Source organism: Arachis ipaensis, chromosome B8, assembly GCF_059453495.1.
Source record: "Arachis ipaensis isolate K30076 ecotype BB chromosome B8, ASM5945349v1, whole genome shotgun sequence".
NCBI lineage: Eukaryota > Viridiplantae > Streptophyta > Magnoliopsida > Fabales > Fabaceae > Arachis > Arachis ipaensis.
Window position 1 is genome coordinate 91,341,197 of NC_142443.1, and position 27,132 is coordinate 91,368,328.

The window sequence follows — 27,132 nt, forward strand, 5'->3', positions numbered from 1 at the left end:
ACCAAGGCACCAATGCTCGGCTCACAAAGTGAGCTGAGCATCCCCCTGGAAGCAAATTTCACATGGGCCAAAATTCAACCAAAATTTCATTTAAATTCAATTCCTCTCCAAATTGAATCAAGGCCAACGAAACCCATTTCTCCTAAACTCCAAAGCAAGCAAAGCCCACATCATCACTCAATGGCACAAGGATTAGATAGATTAGGAATTTCATTTAATTGTAATTTATTTTTCATTTTATTTTTCATTTTCATTTTGTAAAGCCTATATAAAGGCATCATTTTCATCTTTGTAGAGAAGACCCCATGAGAGCTCCATTGGAGGGTATAGGGGCTGGCTCCATTTGAGAACTCTCTCCTTAGTTTTCATTTTTGCTTTGAATTTTGGGTGGAGAATTGAAGAAATTCTGTTTCAATCTCACCTTGAATTCTCTCTTGTTCTTTTACTGCATAATTCAAATTTCATTTGCTGTTTTAAATCTTCTTCTTCTGCAATCTGTTCTTTTACTTTTCTGCAATTATTCTCTTGTTGGATCAAGGAAGGACTTGAGATCTAGACTTGTTTTCTTGTCTCTTTGATTTCCTGAGATCTTCAACCACTTTTAAATTGCTGCAAATTAAGCATTGCTTTCTGTTTTTTTAATTCTTCAAGCACTTTTGTTTAAAATCTGCTGCATTTGATTTCACATTCTGGTTCTCGGATTGATTGCTCTCTGATCTCCTTGTTCCCGATTTACTTTCCTGCACTTTTGTTCCTCTGCACTTTACAGTTGAGTTGTTGTGATCTTGATTTATTCTTCCTGCAATTTAAATTTCCAGTTGCTTGATCTATTGCTTTCTTTAATTTTCAGCACCCACTCCCCTTTATATTTCATGCAATTTACATTTCTTGTCATTTAAGATTCTTGCAATTTACATTTCTTGCTCTTTAAGTTTTCTGCCCATTTACTTTCTGCAATTTATAATTCCTTGTCATTTACTTTCTGTTGCTTAAAGTTTCACCCAATTTCACTTAAATGTTAGCTTGACTAAACTAATCACCCACTAAAGTTGCTTGATCCATCAATCCCTGTGGGATTGACCTCACTCTAAGTGAGTTTTACTACTTGATGCGACCCGGTACACTTGCCGGTTAGTTTTGTGTGTCTGGGATTCGTTTTCCGAAAATACACATCAACCACCATATCAGCAATACCAACCATTTCCAGAGGGATTCAATTGGGAACAATTGCAAGGAGATGTACACCAAATGAAGGAAGACCTATACCATCTAAGGGAGGATGTCAACCAATTCAAGGATAATCAACAACAACAATAGAACCAAGTGAATCAGAGCATACAACAACTCCAAGGGAGTTGGAAGCACATGAGGAAGGAGCAGCAGGAACAGTGTGAATCAGAGCATACAACAACTCCAAGGGAGTTGGGAGCACATGAGAAAAGAGCAGCAGGAACAGTTTGATTGGGGAGAGGTGCAAAGTGTACTTGATAAAATCGTAGAGCAAGGTAAATGGCAACAGAGGTATGATGCTAGAACCATTTCAAGGAGGCAATATGATATCAACGCACAAGCGAAACTGAATCACTTGTGTAAATGCTGTGGCCTCTCTAAACCCAGGATACCCAACATTCATGCAAGGGATGGAGGATTTAAGTGCAAGACAAGAAGAAATTCTGGCCAAGCATAAGAAGGATGAAAGAAACTACATGAGAAGGCTAGGATTTTGGAAGCCTAAGGACAAGAAAGCACAAGAAAGTAGTAAGCAATAAAGACCCAAGGCTCTGAGCATCAACTACTAGGAAGGAAAGAAGCATTAAGAAGCTCCCAAGAGTTAGAGAACCTAGTAGATTCTTGTGGTGAAGATGTGTCAAGAAGAGGCCTGGGCAAGTAAATTCTTAGGGGTGTTTCAACACCTAGTACCCTAAAGCCATCTGGTTTGGGAGTGCTAATTGAAAGCCAAATTAAAGGGTTGTCTTGAGACAAAACACTTAGAAGCATGGCCAATAAATAGAAAAGAAAGAACAACCAAAAAGAAAATGAAATAACTCTTGCAACTTCAAGGTGACAATCAATAAAAGAGGACCCCTAAAGCTTATACTTGAAGGAACCCTCAAGGATCTATGAACCTTTGTGACATTGAAATAAAATTATTCATGCATGTGTTAAGCACTTAGTCCTAATCTTAGTCATGTTTGCATCTATTCAAGGTCAAAGTCTCAAGTCATAAAAAGGGGCTACTCACACTAGTTTGCTTGGGACAAGCAAAGCTTAATTTTGGTGTTGTGATGACTTGCATCATCTACCCTTTTTTCCTGCATAAAAAGGACCATAAAAGGGCATAATCTCATTAAATCATTGCAATTCAGGCATCAATTGATAAACATTACAGTACATTGCTTTGAAATGAGTTTGTGCTGAATTTCAGGAGAAAAAGACATCAAAAAGGGGAAGAAAACAACAAAACAAGCTGGGTGTGCGAAACGGGCGTGCCACTTAAAGCAAACACCACAAAATTGCACTGGCATGGGACGCCAGGAGCTGGGCGTGGCACGTCAGTACTAAAGTCCAGAGAGGATCCCCCAAGCATACACATGGGCGTGCCACGCCAGGAGTTGGGCATGGCACGCCAGTACAACTTTCCAGAGAGCAACAATGAAGGCCACCAAAGGGGGCGTGGCACGCGAGGCTGGGTGTGGCACGCCAAACCCACCACATGAGCCATGGGCGTGCCACTTAGTGTCAAAGGCGTGGCACGCCAGCTTAAAAATAACTTGGGCGTGCCACTTGAGGAACCAGGCGTGGCACGCCAAGCTAAGAAGGACAGAAATGAATGGGCGTGCCACTTGAGCAGCTTGGCGTGGCATGCTGGTACAAAATTCCAGAGAGAAAGTTGAAGGTTAAAAAGGCTGGGCGTGCCACTTGAGCAGCAATGCGTGGCACACCAAGCTTCCACCCTTACTTGGGCATGCCACTTGAGCATCTGGGCGTGGCACACCAAGGTACAAAGAAGGCCAAAGCAAAGGTTGGGCGTCGTACTTGGTGTCGAAGGCGTGGCACGCCAGCTCAAGATCCTTACCTGGGCGTGCAACTTGAATGCTAGGCATAGCACGCCAGCTACTGGAACCAAGGCAAATGTTGAGCGTGGCACACCAACACCTGGGCGTGGGACGCTAGTTATACTATCCAGAGAAGGAGAAACAAGGCCAACCATATGGGCGTGCCACTTGGTATCGAAGGCGTGGCACGCCAGCTTTAAAAATCAACTGGGCGTGCCACTTGAGTTCCAGGCATGGCACGCCACCATCACTAATCACCTAAGAGAAGACCTAGGCGTGCCACTTGAGTTCTGGGCGTGGCACGCCAAGCAGAGGAGCCAAGCATATGAAGGGCGTGGCACGCCAGACCCTGGGCGTGTCACGTTAGTTCAACTTTCCAGAGACAGAGACCAAGCACAAAGCATGGGCATGGCACACCAAACCTTAGGCGTGCCATGCTAGTTCAAATTTTCAGAGGCTAATGATGAGAGGAAAAGGCCGGGGCTTGCCACTTGGGCTCGAAAGCGTGGCTCACCAGGCTAACCAAGGCTTTAAAAATGCCTGGGCGTGCCACTTGGGCTCGAAGGCATGAAACGCCAGGCTACCCAAGGCTTAAAAGAAACCTGGGCGTGCCACTTGGGCTCGAAGGCGTGGCACGCCAGGGTGGTCAGTGAAGGGAGGCATGCAACTTGAGGAATAGGCGTGGCACGCCAAGGCAGAATCAGAGTAGGGCGTGGCACACCACTGAAGCGCCCATCACACGCCAGCTGTGAGATCATGTTTTATGAGTTTCTTTTCCCTCCAAAATATAATTTTACTTTCACTTTTGTATTTTTCTTTATTTGCTATTGCTAGGAGTAGTATATATATCCATTGGAAGTACTGAAAAAGGGATTAAGCAGTTGAGCTATTAGTTGAAGCATAGTTAGATTCACTTTTTCCATCTTTTACTTTTTCTTGAGCTATGATTTGCTAAATTCCCTCTCATTGAGAGAGGGAGCTCTATTGTACTTGATGGATTAATGATAGTGAATTTCTTCTTCTCTTCATCTTCTCTTTGATTTGCTAGAAGGAATTTCGTTCTTCATGCTAGTGTTTAATCACTTTGGAAAAGGGGTTGAATGCAAAATGGGTTTCATGGGAACCTTGGAAAAGGAAACATGAAATCATGCTAGAAATCCCTTCTCACACTTGAGTAGGATCTAGGTTTTGGTGTTTGGATATGGTGACATAAAATCCTGCCTCTACTTGGACCTATGATGATGTGTGGTATAATCAGGAACCAAGCATATCTCTCTTCATGAGCAATTAGACCATGTAATTGGCTATTGATCAAGATCTGAGAGAGTGAGTCACCAAGGAATTAGGGCTCAATCAATCATGATTGCCAAGAGGTCAATGAGTTGCATGATTGAAGAAGATATGAGCTGGATTTGATCCCAAGAGACAACATCTCCTGATCTCAATGAATTCCCCTATTCTTATCTTCGACTTTCTTTATAGCTTTCTTTACATTCTATAATTTCCCCCACTCCCATTTACTATTAAGTCATTTAAGTTTCTGCTCTTTAATTTTGTTGCCATTTTCAATTCTTCTGTTTACTGCTTTCTTTTACCTTTGAGTCATTTATATTTCTGCACATTAATAATTCTGTAATCACAATCTATTCTGCTTAGCTTGACTAATTCACCAATTGATTAAAGTTGCTCAAATCTACCAATCTCTGTGGATACGATCCCACTCCACTGTGGGTTATTACTTGACGATAATTTTGGTGCGCTTGCCAAAAGAACGGATTCACAAATTTTATAATGGGGTGTGAATTCTACTCATCAGTTCTCTCTTTACTTTCTTCCTTTCACTAGTTGCATTCCCTTACTCTTCCTCTTAGTTAGTTCTCATTCATGTTTTGTTTGTTTGTTGGATTTTCTTTCTTTCTTTTTATTTTTTCTTTTGGTTGTTAAAAATGAGGATTACTCTTGCATTGATGAGTTGGATTTCCTTAATTGCTTTCCCTTGCAATGTGTGGTATGCTATGATGATTGATGATGCTTTATGGGATGTTACATTGTCACCCTTCTCTAATTTATGTCATAATAAGGGATGCACACCAAGTGTTTGATGGAAGGCATACATGACTTTTTGAGTTAAATTTGGCTTAGTGTCTTCCACTTAGTGCTCTTTCTCATTCACTTGCTTGTTCATATGAGCATTGAGCTTAGTACTCTTCTTGCTTCATTTCCACATGCTCATCCCTTAACACTTACTTCTTGTTATTGATGCTGAGAGTGTATGCTTCTCATGCTTCTTGTTTGCATGCCTATACCACTCCTACATCCCATGCTAGTGATTGGCCATGATTTTCATTGTTGGCTTAGTTACATGTTGTAGCTGTCATGTATCTAAGTCACTTATTCTCTTACGCTTTATCACTTGCATGATTATTATTTTTTGGTGCTTCTTTAAGTTTAATTTTGCCACCTTTCCCTCTTTTCTAGGATGGTTATTAAGAAAGACAAGGGAAAGGTATCCAAGAAGGCACCCCCACGGTTTGCTAGCAAAGCACACCAAGTGCCTAGCGCCAAGCCCCTCCTCAATAAGACAAGGAGCGTTGCTAACATTGATGTTTTGGAAAAGGACAACCCGGCAAGGGATCCGAACAAGTTTCCCAACCGCAATTGCGAACTTGTCTACCCCTTGATCAAAGAAAGGAACTATCATGCGGAGCCTCTTCTAGCCCCTCCGGTTCATATCATTTCCCTTGTGATGCCCTGCATCGAGTGGCGGCAATGGGAGTTCCTATTGAGGAAGCCACGGGAAGCAAACTTGTCCTGGGTGGTATTTGTGCGTCGAAGACAAGTTCCCGTCACAGAGGAGGCCATTCAAAGTGTGCTTAAAACCGGACCGTTAGCGGAAGTAATTGATGCATATCAAGAGATTTTGTCGGCACGATGCGAATATGAGTTTGATTAGGATGCCATCCTCAAGGTCATTGCTATACCCGAATCATTCTGGATTCGAAGGAGGATGAGACCTCGGCCCAAGGGCATCACCGCACGTTTTATCACCAGGGAGGCTCAGCCGTGGGCCCAAATTCTAGCCTATTATGTGCTCCCAAGTACCCATGGCTCATCTATCACTGCCGAGTTAGCCTTGTTGGTTTGGTGTGTCCTCACAGAGAGGCCGGTGCATATTCCCCGTCTCATTCGCCAAGCTATGGGCCGCATACACGCTAAGGGGAACCTACCCTTTCCCGCTCTAGTGACCGACTTAGTTGCCGCAGCCGGTGTTCCCCGAGAGACCAAGGATCAGAGGGCCATGATCCCGATAGATGGTGATGTTGTTCCAAACGGGAGATATCTCTACCCTCCGGCAGACACAGAGGATCTGAACTTAGCCATCCCCATGAGCATTCCCACCACCTCAACCGTACCACCAAAATCATCCTTGCAACGCATAGAGGACCTCCACAAGAAGCTCGATCGTTATGAGCGGCGTAACCAACACCGATACACTTTTATCAAGAAGCTTCTAAGTTGCTTAGCACCACCTATGGAAGAACCGGATATTTCCACGTCCACTGGCACCGATAATGAAGATAGCGATAATGGAGAAGATGATGGATGTGGTGCACGAAATTGTGATTCACACTTTTCAGAACTCCGCACAACTAACCAGCAAGTGCACTGGGTTGTCCAAGTAATACCTTACGTGAGTAAGGGTCGATCCCACGGAGATTGTCGGCTTGAAGCAAGCTATGGTCATCTTGTAAATCTCAGTCAGGCGGATTTAAATGGTTATGAGGTTTTGATAATTAAAGGATAAATAAAACATAAAATAAAATAAAGATACTTATGTGTATCATTGGTGGGAATTTCAAGTGTGGGAAAACGGGGGGGGGGAGGGTGGACATAGGTTGAGGTAAGAGCATGTTGTTGTTTTTGTTAAAAAATATTGGGAAGTGGATACATACTCATGTATTGATTAAGAGTATAGACCTTATGCATTGATGTTCTTGTATATAGTTTGGAATAAAAATGAGAAAAAAACAAAAGGAAAAAAATATATAAAACAAAAGAAAACAAAAAGAAAGAGAAAATAAAAGAAAAAAAGATAACTAATAAAAGGGGACAAATGCCCCAAAGTTCGACCTAAAAACAAATTAATGCATATGTATAATGATCAAAATTAAATGCATGAGTAAGTGAAAGAGTGAGGAATGGGTAGTTAGGTTAGTACATAATTGTATAGGATGTTATATAGGTTAGGTGGGGAGCTTAAGTTAATCAAAGGATTCAATTTTTAGCCCACTTAGCCAAATATATAACCCTACCTTAACCCTAACCCCGTTACAACCTAAGGAAAGACCTCATGATATATGTATGAATGCATAGAACAATTGTTGATTGTTAGAGGAAGAACAAATTTTGGAAGAGCATGAAGTAGGGGAGAATTGAGTGATCAACCCTATACACCGAGCGAATAGAGTGCAAACACTTCCGGTGAGGGGTTCAAAGCTCAATTCCTTGTTCCCGGCTCTTGCGAGCGTTCTTCATGCAATCTATGCATATTTCACTTTGATGAATAAAATTGGTAGAGTTCATGCATCGCCATCCTCTTGCCCTATGTGCATATATACATGTGTTCTAGGAAGATTGAATTGCTCTTGACGAAGTAGATAATAGCATACACCCTAGTTGAATTCATGTAAGTAGATAGCATCCCACGAGTCTCACTCTCTTGTGATCCTTTGATCTTTTGATTTCCTTTAGCATGAGGACATGCTATACCTTAAGTGTGGGGAGGCAAAACATGCTTTCCTTTCCCCATTTTGCTTCATAGATGAAAACATGCTTCTTTTGCATCAAAATTGATATACTGTAATCCTCCTCTATTACCATTCGATGCCGTGATCGGTTTATTAAGTGGTTTCAGAAGTTATAGGACAAAAATCGCCAAGAGGAGTGAAGGAAACATGCATGAATAGAAGGAGCATGGAATAAATTAGAGTTTCGGAATTTGGACATGGGCGTGCACGCACACCGTACGCGTACGCGCGGATGTGCACCCCCAGAGCCGGCATAGTGGAGCCGAACGAGAAGCCGGCGCGTTTATATGGCTGGGCCAGAAATCCTTGGACGCGCGCGTGCACTGTGTGCCTGCGCGCACACTCGCAAAAAGCCCTAGGGGCGCGTACGCGTACTGTGCGCGTACACGCCGATGGGCGCATGTGATTTTTTAAGAAGAAAATATGACCAACAATTTCAGGCAGTTGCAGGCCCTATTTTGGGGCAGAATTCTAGAGGAAAAGCTTAAGAAGACCAAGGATTAGGGGGGTTGGGAAAATTAGTCATAATTCTAGATATTTTGGGTAGTTAGTTACATTTTGCTTTTAGAGAGAGAAACTCCAACTTCTCTCTAGGATTTTACTCTCTCCATTGCAATTCTCCTTTGATTTCTTGGTGAGATCCATTGCTAATTCACTTTTACTTTGATACAAGTTGTAGATCTATTCTTCTTCTACTCTCAATTAATGTTCTTTTGATTCTATCTGTTGGATCTAGATTTGTGACTTTGTTACTTATAAACTTTGGTTAATGAATTGAAGAATTTCATTCAATTGCTTGATTGCTGATGATTACTTGGATTAGATAGCTTTAATTCAATTCTTTTCTCTCAATTACATCATGTCTTCTATGATTGCCTACCAATTATTTGTGATAATGACAACCCTAGCTATGGAGTAGATTTCTCTTACTTGGCTTAGGGGTTGAGTTGTTGGAGACACTTGAGTAGTGGATATCAATTGTTGATTAGGAATTGAGAATTGCTAATTAACTTGGAGTACACTAAAGCTAGACTTCCTTAGCATGAGACTAGGACTTGTGACTCAAGTTAGTTACTCTCACTTGAAGCAATAATCAATTCTTATCACAATTGGAGGAAGCTATAATGATGGAACTTCCAATGCTCACCCTTAGCCAAAGCTTTTATCTCAATTAATTGTTAGTTACTTTTGTTAGCTTGAATTCTTGTATCAACTCTCAAAACCACAAAAGACTTCCTAATAAATGATGTGCATTCTAAGTCAAATCCTAGAGAGAACGACCCGGGATCAATACTCTCGGTCATAGATTTTAGAATTGTTTGATTCGATATTTGCGTGTCAGTTATACTATACTCACGATTGGATTCATTGCTAATTTCTAATCTGGCAAAAGAATATTCCGTTCATCAAAATGCGGCTGTTGCCGGGGACTTGCTTATGTGTGCCATTTAATTGGTTACTGTAAATATCTTAATATGTGGATACTTGCATTTCTCTCTTGATTGTTTGTTTGCTTGATTGTTAGTTAGGATTAATCTTTGCTTAAGTACTACTTGATGTCATGAGCTTCTTATCTCCTTCATTGTATGACGCATTCACTACCGAATCCGATCTTAGCACCATTTGATTCGGAAATCGAAAGAACTTTGCTTCATATTAGGCAAGTTCGGAGGTGGTTAGACTTTGAGGAAGGTGAAAAGGTTTTTACCAATTCACAAACCATATCACCGTCATCCAACGAAGGCGCTAATTACTCTTCCGTTGATACTACTAATAGTTCTTCATTTGATCTAGGCGTTGACAATATAGCCGCTCAAAGGAGAGTTACTCTCAAGGAAGCGGGTGTACCGGACTTTGTTCTCCAACCTCTTCATGTACTTCATCCCAAATTGAATGCAAACTTCAAACTCAAACCCGCTCTCATCAATCTTCTACCAAAGTTCCATGGACTTCCCGCACAAGATCTAATTAGACACCTCAAGGACTTCCATGGTGTATGCTCGACCACTAGGCGGGAAGGATCCGATGAAGTGGCCATATGGTTGTTTGCCTTCCCTTTCTCTCTTGACGGAAGAGCCAAGGAGTGGTTTTATACCTTACCTAGTGATGTTGTCTCCGATTGGGACTTGCTTAGAATAGAATTCCTTGATAAATTCATGCCCGTAGAAATGACGGACAAGCTAATGAAGGATATCTCTTCTATTGTACATGGCGAGATGGAAACCCTATATGAATATTGGGAACGGTTTCACAAACTTCTTGACTCATGTCCCAACCACATGATTGACACTCAAGTATTGCTTAGCTATGTGTGCCAAGGCAAGAAGGAGAAAGATAAGAATCTATTGGATGCCTCAAGCAACGGTTCTTTTTCAAAGTATAGGACGGCGGAAGAGGCACGGCAACTCATTACCGACTTGGCCGAGTGTACTTAACATGCTAGACGGAGAATCAACCGCCCAAAGGCCATGAATGAAGTCTGTTCTAGTGGTGAGACTGCCACCCTTACCAAAACCTTGTGTGAGATGACAAGCCTTCTAAAGCAACTCCAAGTGAATCAACCACAGCCTCCACCCTCTCCTCAACACCAACAAAGCCAACAATTGATCCCCAAAAAGTATGTGGTATTTGCTCATGCTACTCCCACTACACGGATGAATGTCCGAGTCTCAAGAAGATAACACTCTAGCGGCTACCCACAACTTTTATGATCGCTCCTACTATGATCGCCTTAATCAAGGTTACCACTCATAAGGAAGCAATTTCAACCAAGGGTACCCCCAACAAGGAGGCAATTATAACCAAGGGAGTAACAACTCTAATCAAGGTTGGAGGGATAGTTTCAACCAAGGTTGGCGGGACAATTATCAACAAGGAGGAAGGGACAATGGAGGCAACCAAAGATAGAACACCAACAATCCACAAAACCGATACTCACAAAACCCTCCAAAGCAACAACTTAACTAAGGAAGGAACTACCAAACCTACATACAAACTCATAGACAACCACTTCCACCCAACCAATCACAAGCACCACAAATCACCTATCCTTCCACTTCTTCAAATCAAGATGAGACACTTCGGTCCATACTCCAAGGGCAAAAGGAACTCCAAAATACACTCAACTCAAGTCTTAATAGTCTCACTTCCACCCTCCAAGCCCTCATTGCTCGCATGGATCCACCTTCTACCTCCACTCTTCAAGCTCCAAACTCTAGTGCCATACCTTCTCAACCTCTACCCAACCCCAAGGGTGGCATCAACGCCATAACCTTGAGGTCCGAAACTCAATTGAAAAAAAGAGACTCAAAGGCACCTAGTCCAATGATAGTTACTTAAGAGGAGAATGGAGTTGAGATAGAAGAAATTGAAGAGGAGGAGGAAGCACATGTGATAGTTGAAGATGAAGACCCTCAACCAAGGAGTGAAGTCCCTAGAAAGTGGGTCAACCAATTCCATTTCCTACATTAGCAAGAAAGGCTAAGAAGCATGTAGAACTTGACCCAAAAATAGTAGAGATGTTCAAGAAAGTGGAGGTAACTATCCCTCTCTTTGATGCTATACATCAAGTGCCTAAATATGAGAAATTTCTTAAGGACTTGTGTATGAACAAAGATAGAATCTATGAGTTAGAAACCATTCCGTTGGGAGTTCTATTTCGGCTTTGATGGGAGCCACCCTGAAAAAGTGTGTTGATACGGGCCCTTGCTTAGTCTCTTGTGTCGTTGATGGAGTCTAATTCATTGATTGTATGTATGACCTTGGTGCATGCGTTACCATTATGCCTCTTTCCATTTATCATATGTTGAAGCTCCCACCGTTGAAGCGGTCGGCAGCTAGGTTTTTCTTGGCAGACAGGAGCATAATAATCGTGACAGGTATTGCGAAAGATGTGTTGGTCTACATAAAGGGTTTGATATTCCCAATTGATTTCCATATCCTTGAGATGCCACCAAGTGAATCCGAAAGGACATCATCTATCCTACTTGGGAGGCCATTTTTGAGGACCTCTAGATTAAAGTTGGATGCATATTTGGGAACCTACTCATTTGAGATAGATGGGAGAGTTGTAAGTCTTAGCTTAGAAGAAGCAATGAGGCACCCACCGGAGAACCATTCCATATTCCGGTGTGATTTAATTGACAACATTGTGGTCGAAGTGCATTATGCAAAGCTAGATGAGAAACATATGATTGAAGAAAATGGTGGAGACCCAAGTGAAGAAGTTCAAGTGTCAAGTCAAGAGCAAAAGCTAGAATTGAAGCCACTACCGCCCCACCTAAAGTACTCATACCTTGATGAAGCCCACAAGTTTTCGTTGATTATAGCAAGGGAACTAAATCCTCAACAAAAAGAGAAGTTGCTATGTGTTTTGAGGAAGAACAAAAGGGCAATAGGGTGGAGCTTGGCGGATCTAGTGGGGATAAGTCCCCAAGTGTGTGAGTACCGGATCCTTTTAGAAGAAGAAGCTAGACCCGTTAGACAACCTCAAAGACGATTGAATCCTACTATTTTAGAGGTTGTCAAGAAGGAGGTAACCCAGTTACTCGAGGCGGACATCATCTACCCCATTTCGGATAGTGAATGGGTGAGTCCCATTCATGTTGTGCCAAAGAAATCCGGGGTAACCACAATCAAGAATGAAAGCAGGGAGTTCATAGCAACACGGGTGCAAAACTCTTAGCGAGTATGCATAGACTACCGAAGGTTGAACTTGGCCACTAGAAAAGATCATTTTCCACTTCTGTTTATCGATCAAATGCTCGATCAATTATCTGGTAAATCCCGTTATTGCTTTCTAGATGGCTATTCGGGGTACCTCCAAGTACACATTGCTCTAGAGGACCAAGAAAAAATAACATTTACTTGCCCTTTTGGAACTTATGCCTACAAGCGTATGCAATTCAGCTTATGCAATGTACCGGCACCTTTCCAAAGGTGCATGATGAGCATATTTATGGATTTTCTAGAGTAATGCATGGAGGTATTCATGGATGACTTCACGGTATATGGTGATTCTTTTGATCATTGCTTAGATAACCTTAAAAAATTTTGGAAAGATGTACTAAAGCCAACATTGTCTTGAATTTTGAGAAGTGTCATTTCATGGTTAGGCAAGGCATTGTTTTAGGACATATTATTTCAAAAGATGGTATTTCTGTAGACCCAGCAAAGATTAATGTTATATCTAGCTTGCCTTACCCCTCTTCCGAGAGGGAAGTCCGTTCTTTCCTTGGACATGCAGGATTTTATCGAAGATTCATAAAGGACTTTAGTAAGGTAGCATTGCCTCTATCAAGATTATTGCAAAAGGACATTGAGTTTGATCTAAGCAAGAAATGCATGGAGGCTTTTGACAAGCTCAAGGTAGCATTGACCCAGGCTCCCATCGTGCGAGGGCCGGATTGGAGTCGGCCATTCGAAATAATGTGTGATGCTTCAAATTTTGCGGTGAGAGCTGCGTTAACACAACGCGAGGGTAAGAATCCATATGTCATAGCCTATGCATCAAAAACACTAGATGGAGCCCAATCCAACTACACTACCACCGAAAAAGAACTATTGGCAATAGTTTTCGCCTTGGACAAGTTCTGAGCATATCTACTTGGTTCAAAGGTGGTAGTGTACTCGGATCATGTGGCATTAAATTATTTGTTGGCTAAGAAGGAATCCAAACCGAGATTGATTAGATGGGTTTTATTGATGCAAGAATTTGACTTGGAAATTAAAGATAGGAGTGGTTCGCAAAACCTAGTGGCGGATCACTTAAGTCGCCTTGAAAACACCAAAGGCGATACCACTCTTATTAATGATTCTTTTCCCTTTGAGGGCTTACATGCAATCTCCGAAGCTATTCTTTGGTATGCACCAACTGCGAATTACTTGGTGTCTGGCACTTTTACTCCTAATCTCTCCAAACATCAAAGGGATAAGCTAAAAAGTGAATCCAAATACAATGTGTGGGATGACTGATTGAGCACGGATACCGTCGATAAGGAATTTCATAAGATTTTTTGCGTTGCAAGTATAGTCCTCAACCGACAAATAGTCCGCGAATCAAATTTAGAAGGAATTGGTTGTCACAAGTTCAACCCCAATAAAAGTAACTGAAGTATTCAAACCTCGAGTCGTCTCACAAGGAATGGGCAAACATGTGCTTCAACATTGGTTAGAAATTCGGGGTTGTAAGTCATGAGCAAGAAATTAAACTAGGAATCCTAACAAGCAAGTAATCTTGAAATGCAAGAAACTAATTCAATTGATTAAAGCAAGATGTAAATAATTCCAAACTAATAAAGTAACATCCAATGTAATTCTATTCTAAACTAAACAAGTAACTATAACTAAGACAAAGCAATTAAGATTTTTGGGTTTTCAAATATGAATGATAAAAGCAACTCTTGGCTAGACATGAGAATTGGGGTCACTATCCTTGTCTAATAACCATATCTTGACAATTATGAGGAACCAAACTCATTAAGTCTACTTCTATACTTGAAGTATGTTAAATGGTTTAGTCAACATCAGCCCATAAGGTCGAACCTAACTACTAATTAACTTAGTAGTAGTCTAGTGTCAATGGCTATCAAATTGACCACTAAGGGTTCCCAAATCATCAAATCCATTAAACCCAATGACTCAAGTTTACCTAATTCCCTTAGCTTAGGCCAAGAGTAAAGAGAACTACTCCATAATCAAAGGAAACATTTCATCAAACACATGGTAAGCATTAATAAAAGACCTATTCAAATTGCAATTAAATTGGAACTAACAAGTAACCACTAGCAATTATCAACATACAATCACTCAAACAACACAATTAATCATGGAAATCATCAATGTAACATTAGCAATTCAAGATTCACAAGATTCATGAAATGGGTATAAGATGACAATTGACTAGAAATCATAAATCTAACACAAGATCTAAACAAAAGATATGCTAAGGAATTCAAATTAAGCAATCAAAAATAGTAATTAACAAGATCCAATTCAGAATTCAATAAGGGAAGATCAAATTAAAGCTAGATCTAGAGAGGAACAAGGGTTTCTCTCTCTAGAAGAACAAGAACTAAAAACTAGCTAAAAATTGTGTCTAAGTGTGAATGAATGATCCCCCCCTTTCCCCCTAGCATCCTTGGATCTTTTCCATGCAGAACCAGCTTGAATTTGGGCCTCTTGAGCCTCAAAAATTGCCAGGCATGATTTCTTTTAATGAGGTCATGTGCAGCTTATCGCGCGTGCGTGCGCGTTGGTGGGATTTCTCTGATCCGCGCGGATGCGTCAATTTACGTGCGTCGCTTCCAGCTATCCACATCCACGCGTGCGCTTGAAGTGCGCGTGCATGCCCATGCTGAAGTTTCCAAAATACAAATCTTCATGTTCCTTCCTCTTGTGCGTACTTTCTTTCTCTCTTCTAGGCCATTCTTGTCCTAAAAATTCTGAAATCACTCAACAAATACGTCACGGCATCGAATGGTAATAAAAGACGATCAAAATATAGCAATTTTAAGGCAAAAGAAGCATGTTTTTCATCATGGAGCAATAATAGGAAGAGAACACAAAACCATGCATTTCTTGTGAATAAGTGTGAAAAATATTGACAAAACCCCCCAAATCGCTCGAGTGTATAGGGTTCGTCACTCAATCTACTCCTAATCATGCTTTCCAAGATTTGTCCTTCGTCTAACAATCAACAATTACTTAATGCATGCTCTCAAGTATCATGAGGTCTTATTCATGGGTTGTAATGGGGCTAAGGTGAAGGTATGGATGTATATGGTCAAATGAGCTTAAAAATTTGAATCCTTGATTAACCTAAGATCCCACTAGACACACAGAACAACCTATACAACTATAATACGATACCTAGCTACCCATAGGTTTCACTTTTTCTTTTGCATACTCATGCATTCTTTTCAATTCACATCCCATATGCATTGTTATTATTACTCTGTCTTGGGGCATTTTTGTCCCCTTTCATTGATTTTTCTTTTTCTATTTTTGTTTCTTCTATATATATTTTTTTTCTATTTCTTTTTCTTACATACTCATATATACACATAAAAATTTTTTTTGGTCCCCTTTTTCTTGGGGTTTCATATACAAAAGTTTCAATGCATATGGTTCAATCATTCAATACATGAGTATGTTCCCAAATCCCAGAATTTTTAATTATAATTACAATACACCTCTTTACATCTACCCAAGTTCCCAAGTACACCCTCCCTTTTGAATGATACACACCTCCACTTACCTAAGCTAATCAAGGATCCAAATTTAGGGACATTCATTATTTTTCACTTAGGGTTGTTGATGTGCTCTATTTAAGAACAAAAAGGGTTTAACATGGGCTCAAAATTAGTTAGCAATGGTAGATAAAAGGGTTAAGGCCGTTTGGGAAAAGTGACTATTGAAATGATGGCCTCAATCATGTAAATGCATTCATACACAAGGTAATGGACATATAGAATCAGACAAAGCAAGGATTACAATCATAAAGAAAGAATAATGCACACAAGAATGAAAATAAGTGGTTATATGATGTAACCACGCAATTGGGCTCAAAACTCACATGCTTGCGTTCTTAGCTCAAAAACCATGTTCCAAAATAAATTCTTCAAGCAAGTTCAACACAAAAATTTTTCAAATTGGTAGGGTACCCTAAAAACAGTTTCTTGGAAAAGAAATCATCACCTTCACCAAGTAGTCCTAACATAAAAAGAAGTTATGAAAAATATGTACAAATTCTAACTAGCATGCAACCTACCATGGAACACAACAACTAACAAATAAAGAAATTGGTGTTGAAAAAGGAGGTTGTTACCCATGGAGATCGGTTGGACGACCTCCCCACACTTAGAAATTTGCACCGTCCTCGGTGCATGCAAAGAAGAGCAAGGTGGACGGGTAGCTACAATTGATGTGCTCCTTCAAAATGTTGTGCGGGTGAATGAACGAACTGACTTTTTCTAGTTTAGAATTTTTATTAAAAATAGTCGCATTGTAAGTATAGTTTCTAAACCAACAGAGAATCCTTTCGTATAAAAATTTGGTTGTCACAAGTAACAAAACCCAATAAAATTTATAACCGAAGTATTCAAACCTCGGATCGTCTTCTCAAGGAATTGCAGGGAGGTATGATTTATTATTGGTTATGTAAAAAGATATATTTTTGGGTTTTTTAAAATAAGAAACAAGTAATTTAAATGACAAGAAAAATAAATTAATAATTATAAAAATCTCTTGCAAGGTATAAGAACTGAAAATCCTATCCTAGTTATCCTTATCAACTGTGATGAGAATTGGATTTTGCTCCCACTTAGTTAACCCTTACTAAATAAAGGAAAGTCAAGTGGACCAATCAATTTGATCCTCATGTCCTAGTCAACTCTTGTAGAAAGACTAGCTTTAGAGCAATCCAAATCAATCAACAATTCCCAATCTCAATCTACTGCTGAGTTTGATAACTCAAGTGTTACCAATTATTTAACCAAAGCAAAAAGGGAAAATAAATCATAAATAAAATAAAACAATCATAAATCTGAAATACCTCAAAATATATTAAATAGAACATTCAAATCTTAACATGGAAAAGTTCAAAACCAAATTGGCAATACAAGTAAAAGCATTAGAATGAATAAAAGTAGAAAATAAATTAAAGGAACTTTGAACCTGTGATTGTAAAAGCAATCCTAAAATAAGAGAAATCCAAATCCTAAATCCTAAGAGAGAGGAGAGAACCTCTCTCTCTCTAAACTACATCTAAAACCTAAAAATTGTGAATATGAATGTTGTATATCTTGTATGATGATTGAATGAATGGATCGATTTTCCCACTTTATAGCCTCTAATCTGTGTTTTCTAGGCCAAAAATTGGGTCAAAAATAGCCCAGAAATCGCCCCCAGTGATTTTTGGTATATCCAGGTCGTTGCAAAGTCACGCGGAAGCGTCGTCCACGCGTTCGCGTGGATTGAGTTTTTGCCAGGTCACACGTCCGCATGATCCACGCGTGCGTGTCACCTGGATTCAAAGAAGCCATACTAAGTTATATATCGTTGTGAAGCTCCGGATGTTAGCTTTCCAACGCAACTGGAACCGCGTCATTTGGACCTCTGTAGCTCATGTTATAGTCGATTTAGTACCAAGAAGTCACGCTGGACAGCTTTAGCAGTTCCTTCAGTTTCTTGTATTCCTTCCACTTTTGCATGCTTCCTTTCCATCCTCTAAGCCATTCCTACCCTATAAACCCTGAAATCACTTAATGCACATATCACGAAATTGAATGGTAATAAAAGAGGATAAAATAGCAAATTAAGATCAAAGAAACATGTTTTCAATCATAGCACAAAATCAGGAAGGAAAACATAAAACATGCGAATTGTATGAATAAGTGAGTAAAGAATTGATATAAACCACACAATTGAGCATAAGATAAACCATAAAATAGTGGTTTATCAATCTCCCCACACTTAAACATTAGCATGTCCTCATGCTAAGCTCAAGAGAAGCTATAAAGGATGAAGAGGAATGGTAGAATGTATGAAATGCAACCTATCTATGTGAATGCAACTATATGATTCTTGCCCACTTGGTTAAAAGTAAATAAGTTCTTTAGGACAAACATAAATCAAATTTAACTAATTCAAATTATACAGTAAAAACAGGTAAAATTGTAAGAAGACAGCTCATGAAAGCAGGGAACATAAAATTAAGCATTGAAATCTCACTGGTAGTGTATATGCACTCTAATCTCTCAAGTGTATAAGGTAATTCACTCTAGTCTTCCCTACTCATGCTTTCTAAACTTTGTTCTTTACCTAACCATATTTAATGTACCAATGCAAACATCATGAGGTCTTTTCAAGGTTGTAATGGGGCTAAGGTAAGGGTGAGGATAAATGTATGGCCAAGTGAGCTATAATATGAATCTTTGATTAATCTAAGTTCTCATCTAACACACATATACTCTATGTAACTCTAAATTCATGTCTAGCTACCCATAATTCCCACTTTTTCATCTCATATTCATGCATCAACCTTTCTTTTAATTTTTATCACATATACATTGATCTTTTCCTTAACTTAACTTAGCATTGGGGTAATTTTGTCCCCTTGTTTATTTAAATATTTTTTGAATATTTTTGGATTTTTCTTACTAGGAAAATAAACATAGCTTATCAATGCACATGGATTTTTAATTTTTCTAGTTCACATGAGTAGGTACCCAATTTCCCATTATTTTATCATGACACATTCCCTTATTAACCCTTGTTCCCACAATCTTCCCATACTCAATTAACACACAATTTCTATCTTAAGCTAACCAAAGATTCAATTGGGATATTTAATTATTTTTCTGCTTAAGGCTAGTAATGTGGTAAAATATAGAACAAATGGGATTTAAAAGGCTCAAAGTGGCTAACAAAGGTAATTTAAAGGTAGGCTTATTTGGGATAAGTGAGCTAAACAAGTAATGGCCTCAATCATATGCATGCATATAACACATTAAACATTGGACATATAGGATGGAACAAAATAAAGATTACAATCATAGAGAAGTAAACACACAAGAATAAAATTTTTATGGTCAAATAATATAACCATGTCATTAAGCTCAAAATCTCACGGATTATGTGTTCTTAGCTTTTAACTATGTTCCAAATACAGCTTCAAACAATTTTAACACAAAAGTTTTGATTTAAATTAGTGAAATTTTTCAAAAAGAATAGGGTCTTAGAAGAAACTTATTATTTTTCAATCAAGTAGAACATGCATGCAATTAACCTATTACTATGCAATCTATCCTATTCTATAAAAGAAAAACTAACTAAATATCCTATTTTTTTGATGTTTAGGGAAGAGAAATTACCTCCAGAAGTCAGATACTGACCGACCTCCCCACACTTAAAGCTTTGCACCATCCTCGGTGCCATCTATTAGGAACAAAGGGAGGATGTAGCAGTATCTCCACAATCGGGACCGTCATGGCTCCCTGTGCTGGTAAATGAAGTGGAGTCCAGGGTGTCTGGGTTTTATTCAGGTGGGTGGTTATCAACAATCAGCTCCATTTGTTTTGCCTACTAGTCTAGCTGGCCCAATCTCTGAAGTATCTAAAGGAGCAGCTAATTTGTTGAAGGTGCTTGTCCTTTTCGCTCTTCTCCATGCCGGTGACTTGTTAGAGGCTCTCTCTGTACCCTTTCCTGTTGGCCATCCTGAAAAGGGAGAAGGAGGAAGTAACTTGTAAAGCCAAGGGTTAAAGCAAGCAAGAGGACATAGTACAAGTGATAATCAATGCCAAGGTAAAGAGGGATGTCGTGAACACATGGTCGCGACTACATGTGATCAGTTCATCAAAGGAAATATAGCAAGGGCATATTATGGTAAGTATATGCAAGATGTTTATTAGCATGCCAGCAAAGGCATGAGTAGCATAGATCAAGCATAAAAAAATGTATTATCACTCGTAACAAACTAATCACATTTGTATTGACAATTAATTTCAATGAATAAAAAGATTTGCAAGGGTTTTGTGAAAAATAGGCAGTGGAGTAGAAGAATAGGGTAATTAAAAATGCACAATGCCATACGGGCTTTTCACAAACACTTGGTATGCATGTAAAATATGTTAGGGTAAGTATTAAATATGAACATGCAAGAAACTCAAAAAAAATAATCAAAATTAATTGTCAAATAACACCTAAAAATCCACAAGAAATTATAGAAGAAAACAATCACGTCAATTAAATTTCTAACACCAATGAAAAGAATAATAAAAAGAAAAAGAAAAAGAAAGAAAAAAGAAAACTTATATAATGAAAGTAAAAAAGAAAAAAGAAAAAAAAAACATTAATAAAAATAATAATGGAAAAGTAATAAGGGAAGGAAGAAAGGGGAAAAAAGAAATAAGAAGGGAGAAGAAAAATTAGGATTTGGGGAAAGAAAAGATACGCATGTGACGTGGACGCATGGGTGACGTGGTCGCATGGTGTGCGATATTTTTTAAGGGACGCAGACGCGTGAGGCACGCGGTCGCGTGGTATAATTTGTGCTATTAGCGCGAGTGCAGCCTGGCGTTCGCACAACTCTCTGTCTCAAACTTATTTTGCCAGAATTTAGGGTGACGCGTTCGCGTGGTTGACGCGATCGCGTGAATGGCCTGATTTTGTAAAACGACGCGGCCGCATCGGGAACGTGGTCGCGTGGTAGGGCTGTGTTTCTAGCATCATTCCAGCCCATCTCTATCATAACTCTCTGCCATACACCTCTTTATGTCGATTTTTCGGGGCCACGCGTTCGCGTGGGTGACGTGGACGCGTGGGAGGCTCTTTTTCAAAATGACGCGGATGCGTCATCGACGTAGTCGTGTGGGCATGGTTGTGTGGTGCGCAGAAATCGTGATCGTTCATTCCTTGGAAACGGCGCTGAAAACTTAATACGCACGTCCATAATCTTAGTTCTTTGTCAGAACTTCGCACAACTAACCAGCAAGTGCACTGGGTCATCCAAGTAATAAACCTTACGTGAGTAAGGGTTGATCCCACGGAGATTGTCGGCTTGAAGCAAGCTATGGTCACCTTGTAAATCTCAGTCAGGCGGATTCAAATGGTTATGGTGAATTGATAATTAAAATATAAAATAGGATAGAGATACTTATGCAATTCATTGGTGAGAATTTCAGATAAGCGTATGGAGATGCTTTTGTTCCTTTTGAATCTCCGCTTTCCTACTGTCTTCATCCAATCCTTCATACTCCTTTCTATGGCAAGCTTTATGTAGGGCATCACCATTGTCAATGGCTACTATCTGTCCTCTCAGCAAAAATGGTCCAAAATACGCTGTAACCGCACAGCTAATCATCTTTCGGTTCTCGATCATACTGGAATAGGATTCAGTAATCCTTTTGCGTCTGTCACTACGCCCAGCACTCGCGAGTTTGAAGCTCGTCACAGCCATCCCTTCCCAGATCCTACTCGGAATACCACGGACAAGGTTTAGACTTTCCGGATCTCAAGAATGGCCACCAATAATTCTAGCCTATACCACGAAGACTCTAATCGTAGATCAGAAGGCTAAGAGATACACATTCAAGCTTGTTTGCATGTAGAACGGAAGTGTTTGTCAGGCACGCGTTCATAAGTGAGAATGATGATGAGCGTCACATAATCATCACATTCATCATGTTCTTGTGTGCGAATGAATATCTTAGAGATGAAATAGGCTTGAATTGAAAAGAAAAACAGTAGTACTTTGCATTAATTCATGAGGAACAGTAGAGCTCCACACCTTAATCTATGGTGTGTAGAAACTCTACCGTTGAAAATACATAAGAACAAGGTCCGGGCATGGCCGAATGGCCAGCCTCCAAAAAGTTCTAAGATAGCATAAGACTGGTCAAAGATAGATGTAAATACAATAGTAAAAAGTCCTATTTATACTAAACTAGTTACTAGGGTTTACAGAAATGAGTAAACGATGCAGAAATCCACTTCCGGGGCCCACTTGGTGTGTGCTTGGGCTGAGCATTGAAGCTTTCACGTGTAGAGGTCTTCCTTGGAGTTAAACGCCAGTTTGTAACCTATTTCTGGTGTTTAACTCTGCTTTGCAACCTGTTTCTGGCGTTTAACTCCAGAACAAGGCAGAGAGCTGACATTGAACGCCAGTTTGTGTCATCTAAACTCGGGCAAAGTATGGACTATTATCTATTGCTGGAAAGCCCTGGATGTCTACTTTCCAACGGAATTGAGAGCGTGCCATTTGGACTCCTGTAGCTCCAGAAAATCTACTTTGAGTGTAGGGAGGTCAGAATCCAACATTATTTGCAGTCCTTCTTCAACCTCTGAATCTGATTTTTGCTCAAGTCCCTCAATTTCAGCCAGAAATTACCTAATATAACAGAAAAATACACAAACTCATAGTAAAGTCCAAAATTGTATTTTTTATTTAAAAACTAATAAAAATATATTAAAAACAAACTGAATCATACTAAAAACTATGTAAAAACACTGCCAAAAAGCGTATAAATTATCCGCTCATCACAACACCAAACTTAAATTCTTGCTTGTCCCTAAGCAACTGAAAATCAAATAGGATAAAAAGAAGAGAATATACTATAAATTCCAAAATATCAATGAAACTTAGCTCCAATCAGATGAGCGGGACTAGTAGCTTTTTGCCTCTTGAATAGTTTTGGCATCTCACTTTATCCATTGAAGTTCAGAATGATTGGCATCTATAGGAACTTAGATTTTAGATAGTGTTATTGATTCTCCTAGTTCAGTATGTTGATTCTTGAATACAGCTACTTTATGAGTCTTGGCCGTGGCCCTAAGCACTCTGTTTTCCAGTATTACCACCGGATACATACATGCTACAGACACATAACTGGGTGAACCTTTTCAGATTGTGACTCAGCTTTGCTAAAGTCCCCAATTAGAGGTGTCCAGGGTTCTTAAGCACACTCTTTTTTTTTTTGCTTTGGACTTTGACTTTAACCGCTCAGTCTCAAGTTTTCACTTGACACCTTCACGCCACAAGCACATGGTTAGGGACAGCTTGGTTTAGCCGCCTAGACCAGGATTTTATTCCGTTAGGCCCTCCTATCCACTGATGCTCAAAGTCTTGGATCCTTTCTATTACCCTTGCCTTTTGGTTTTAAGGGCTATTTGCTTTTTGCTCTTGCCTTTTGGTTTAAAGAGCTTTTGGCTTTTTCTACTTGCATTTTCTTTTTCTTTCTCTTTTTTTTGTCATTTTTCTTTTCTCTTTTTTTTCTTATTTTTTTTCACATGCTTTTGGCTTTTTTTTTCTTATGATTTTTCAGATTATCAATAATATTTCTCCTTTTTCATCATTCTTTCAAGAGCCAACATATTTAACATTCATAAACCACAATATCAAAAGACATATGCACTGTTCAAGCATTCATTCAGAAAACAAAAAGTATTGTCACCACATCAAAATAATTAAACTAGTTTCAAGGATGAATTCGTAACTCTGTACTTCTTGTTCTTTTGTTTTTAGAACAGTTTTCAATTAAGAGAGGTGATGGATTCATAGGACATTCATAGCTTTAAGACATAGACACTTAAACACTAATGATAATATAGTAAAGACACAAACATAAATAAAACATAAGGCTCAAAAACCAAAAAATAGGAAAATAAGAACAAGGAGATTAAAGGACGGGTCCACCATAGTGAGGGTGGCGTCTTCCTCTTCTTGAAGAACCAATGGTGCTCTTGAGCTCCTCTATGTCTCTTCCTTGTCTTTGTTGCTCCTCCCTCATAGCTCTTTGATCTTCTCTAATCTCATGGAGGATGATGGAGTGCTCTTGGTGCTCCATCCTTAGTTGTCCCATGTTAGAGCTTAATTCTCCTAGGGAAGTGTTGATTTGCTCCCAATAGTTTTGTGGAGGGAAGTGGATCCCTTGAGGTATCTCAGGGATTTCATAGTGAGGAATTTCCTCATGCTCTTGTTGAGGTCCATGATCTCTTGTTTGCTCCATCCTCTTCTTAGTGATGGGCTTGTCCTCTTTAATGAGGATGTCTCCCTCTATGTCAATTTCAGCCGAATTACAGAGGTGACAAATGAGGTGAAGAAAGGCTAAACTTGCCAAAGTGGAAGACTTATCAGCCACCTTATAGAGTTCTTGAGGTATAATCTCATGAACTTTCACTTCCTCCCTAATCATGATACTATGGATCATGATGGCCCGGTCTATAGTAACTTCAGACCGGTTGCTAGTAGGAATGATTGAGCGTTGAATAAACTCCAACCATCCTCTAGCTACAGACTTAAGGTCCAGTCTTCTCAATTGAACCGGCTTGCCTCTTGAGTCAAATTTCTATTGAGCTCCTTCCACACATATGTTCATGAGGACTTGGTCCAATCTTTGATCAAAGTTGACCCTTCTAGTGTAGGGGCATGCATTTTCTTCCATCATTGGCAAGTTGAACACCATCCTTACATTTTCCGAACTGAAATCTAAGTATTTCCCCCGAACCATGGTAAGCTAAAGCTTTGGATTCGGGTTCACACTTTGATCATGGTTCCTAGTGATCCATGCGTTTGCATAGAACTCTTGAACCATTAAGATTTCGACTTGTTGAATGGGGTTGGTGAGAACTTCCTAACCTCTTCATTGGATCTCATGTCGGATCTCCGGATACTCATTCTTCTTGAGCTTGAAAGGAACCTCAGGGATCACTTTCTTCTTGGCCACAACTTCATAGAAGTGGTCTTGATAGACCTTTGAGATGAATCTCTCCATCTCCCATGACTCAGAGGTGGAAGCAATTGCCTTCCCTTTTCTCTTTCTTGAGGTTTCTCTGGCCTTAGGTGCCATTAATGGTTATGGAAAAATAAAAAGCAATACTTTTACCACACCAAACTTAAAATGTTTGCTCGTTCCTGAGCAAAAGAAGAAAGAAAGAAGGAGAAGAAGAAGAAAAATGGAGGAGAGGGAGAGAGGTGTGTATTCGGCCAAGGGGAAGAAGAGAGGGTTGTGGTGTGTGAAAATGAAGAAGGAAAGTGGGGTTTATATAGGAGTGGGGAGAGGTTTAGGGTTCGGCCATCAGGGTTAGGTTTGGGAGGGAAAGAATATGAATTTTGGAGGTAGGTGGGATGTTTGGGGAAGAGGGGATGGATGTGAGTGGTGAAGAGTTGATGGGGAAGAGTGATTGAGGTGATTGGTGAAGGGTATTTGTGGAAGAGAGTTATGAAAAGGTGTGAAGAGGAGAGAAGAAAAGGTGGGGATCCTGTGGGGTCCACAGATCCAGTGGGGTCAAGGACTTAACATCCCTGCTCCAATTAGGCGTGTAAAATGCCCTTAGTATGCATGTCTGGCGTTAAACGCCAGCTTGCTGCTTGTTTCTGGCGTTTAACGCCACTTCCATGCTCTGTTCTGGCGTTAAATGCCAGTCTGGTGCTTGTTTCTGGCGTTTAACGCCAGCTTGATGCTTCTTTCTGGCGTTAAATGCCAGTTTGATGCTTCTTATTGGCGTTTAAACGCCAGTAAGTTCTTCCTCCAGGGTGAGCTATTTTTAAAGCTGTTTTTTATTCTATTTTTGATTTTTCAGTAGTTTTTGTAACTCCACATGATCATCAACCTAAAAAAAACATAAAATAACAGTAGAAAATAAATAGATATAATTAAATAACATTGGGTTGCCTCCCAATAAGTGCTTCTTTAATGTCAATAGCTTGACAGTGAGCTCTCATGGAGCCTCACAGATGTGCAGAGCAATGTTGGGAGCTTCCAACACCAAACTTAGAGTTTGAATGTGGGGGTTCAACACCAAACTTAGAGTTTGGTTGTGGCCTCCCAACACCAAACTTAAAGTTTGACTGTAGGGGCTTTGGTTTGACTTTGCAGTGAGAGAAGCTTTTCATGCTTACTCTCCATGGTTACAGAAGGAGATCCTTGAGTTTTAAACACAAGGTTGTCCTCTTTCAGTTGAAGGACCAATTCTCCTCTGTCCACATCAATCACAGCTCTTGCTGTGGCTAGGAAGGGTCTTCCAAGGATGATGGATTCATCCTCATCCTTCCAAGTGTCTAGGATTATGAAATCAGCAGGGATGTAAAGGCCTTCAACCTTTACTAGCACGTACTCTACTAGTCCATAAGCCTGTTTTCTTGAGTTGTCTGCCATTTTTAATGAGATTCTGGCAGCTTGTACCTCAAAGATCCCAAGTTTCTCCATTACAGAGAGTGGCATTAAGTTTATTCCTGACCCCAGGTCACATAGAGCCTTCTCAAAAGTCATGGTACCAATGTTACAGGGAATTAAGAATTTACCAGGATCCTGTTTCTTTTGAGGTAATTTCTGCCTATCCAATGCATTTAGTTCATTGGTGAGCAAGGGAGGTTCATCTTTCCAAGTCTCATTACCAAATAATTTGGCATTCAGCTTCATGATTGTACCAAGGTACTTAGCAACTTGCTCTTCAGTAATGTTTTCATCCTCTTCAGAGGATGAATACTCATCAGAGCTCATGAAGGGCAGAAGAAGGTACAATAGAATCTCCATGGTCTCTAGATGAGCCTCAGATTCCTTTGGTTCCTCAAAGGGAAACTCTTTATTGGTCGCTGAGCATCACAGGAGGTCTTCCTCACTAGGATTCACGTCCTCCTCCACCTCTTTGGGTTCGGCCACACCAAATAGGGTAATGACCTTGCACTCTCTTTTTGGATTCTCTTCTGTATTGCCTGGGAGAGTACTAGGTGGAGTTCCAGTGACCCTTTTACTCAGCTGGCCTACTTGTGC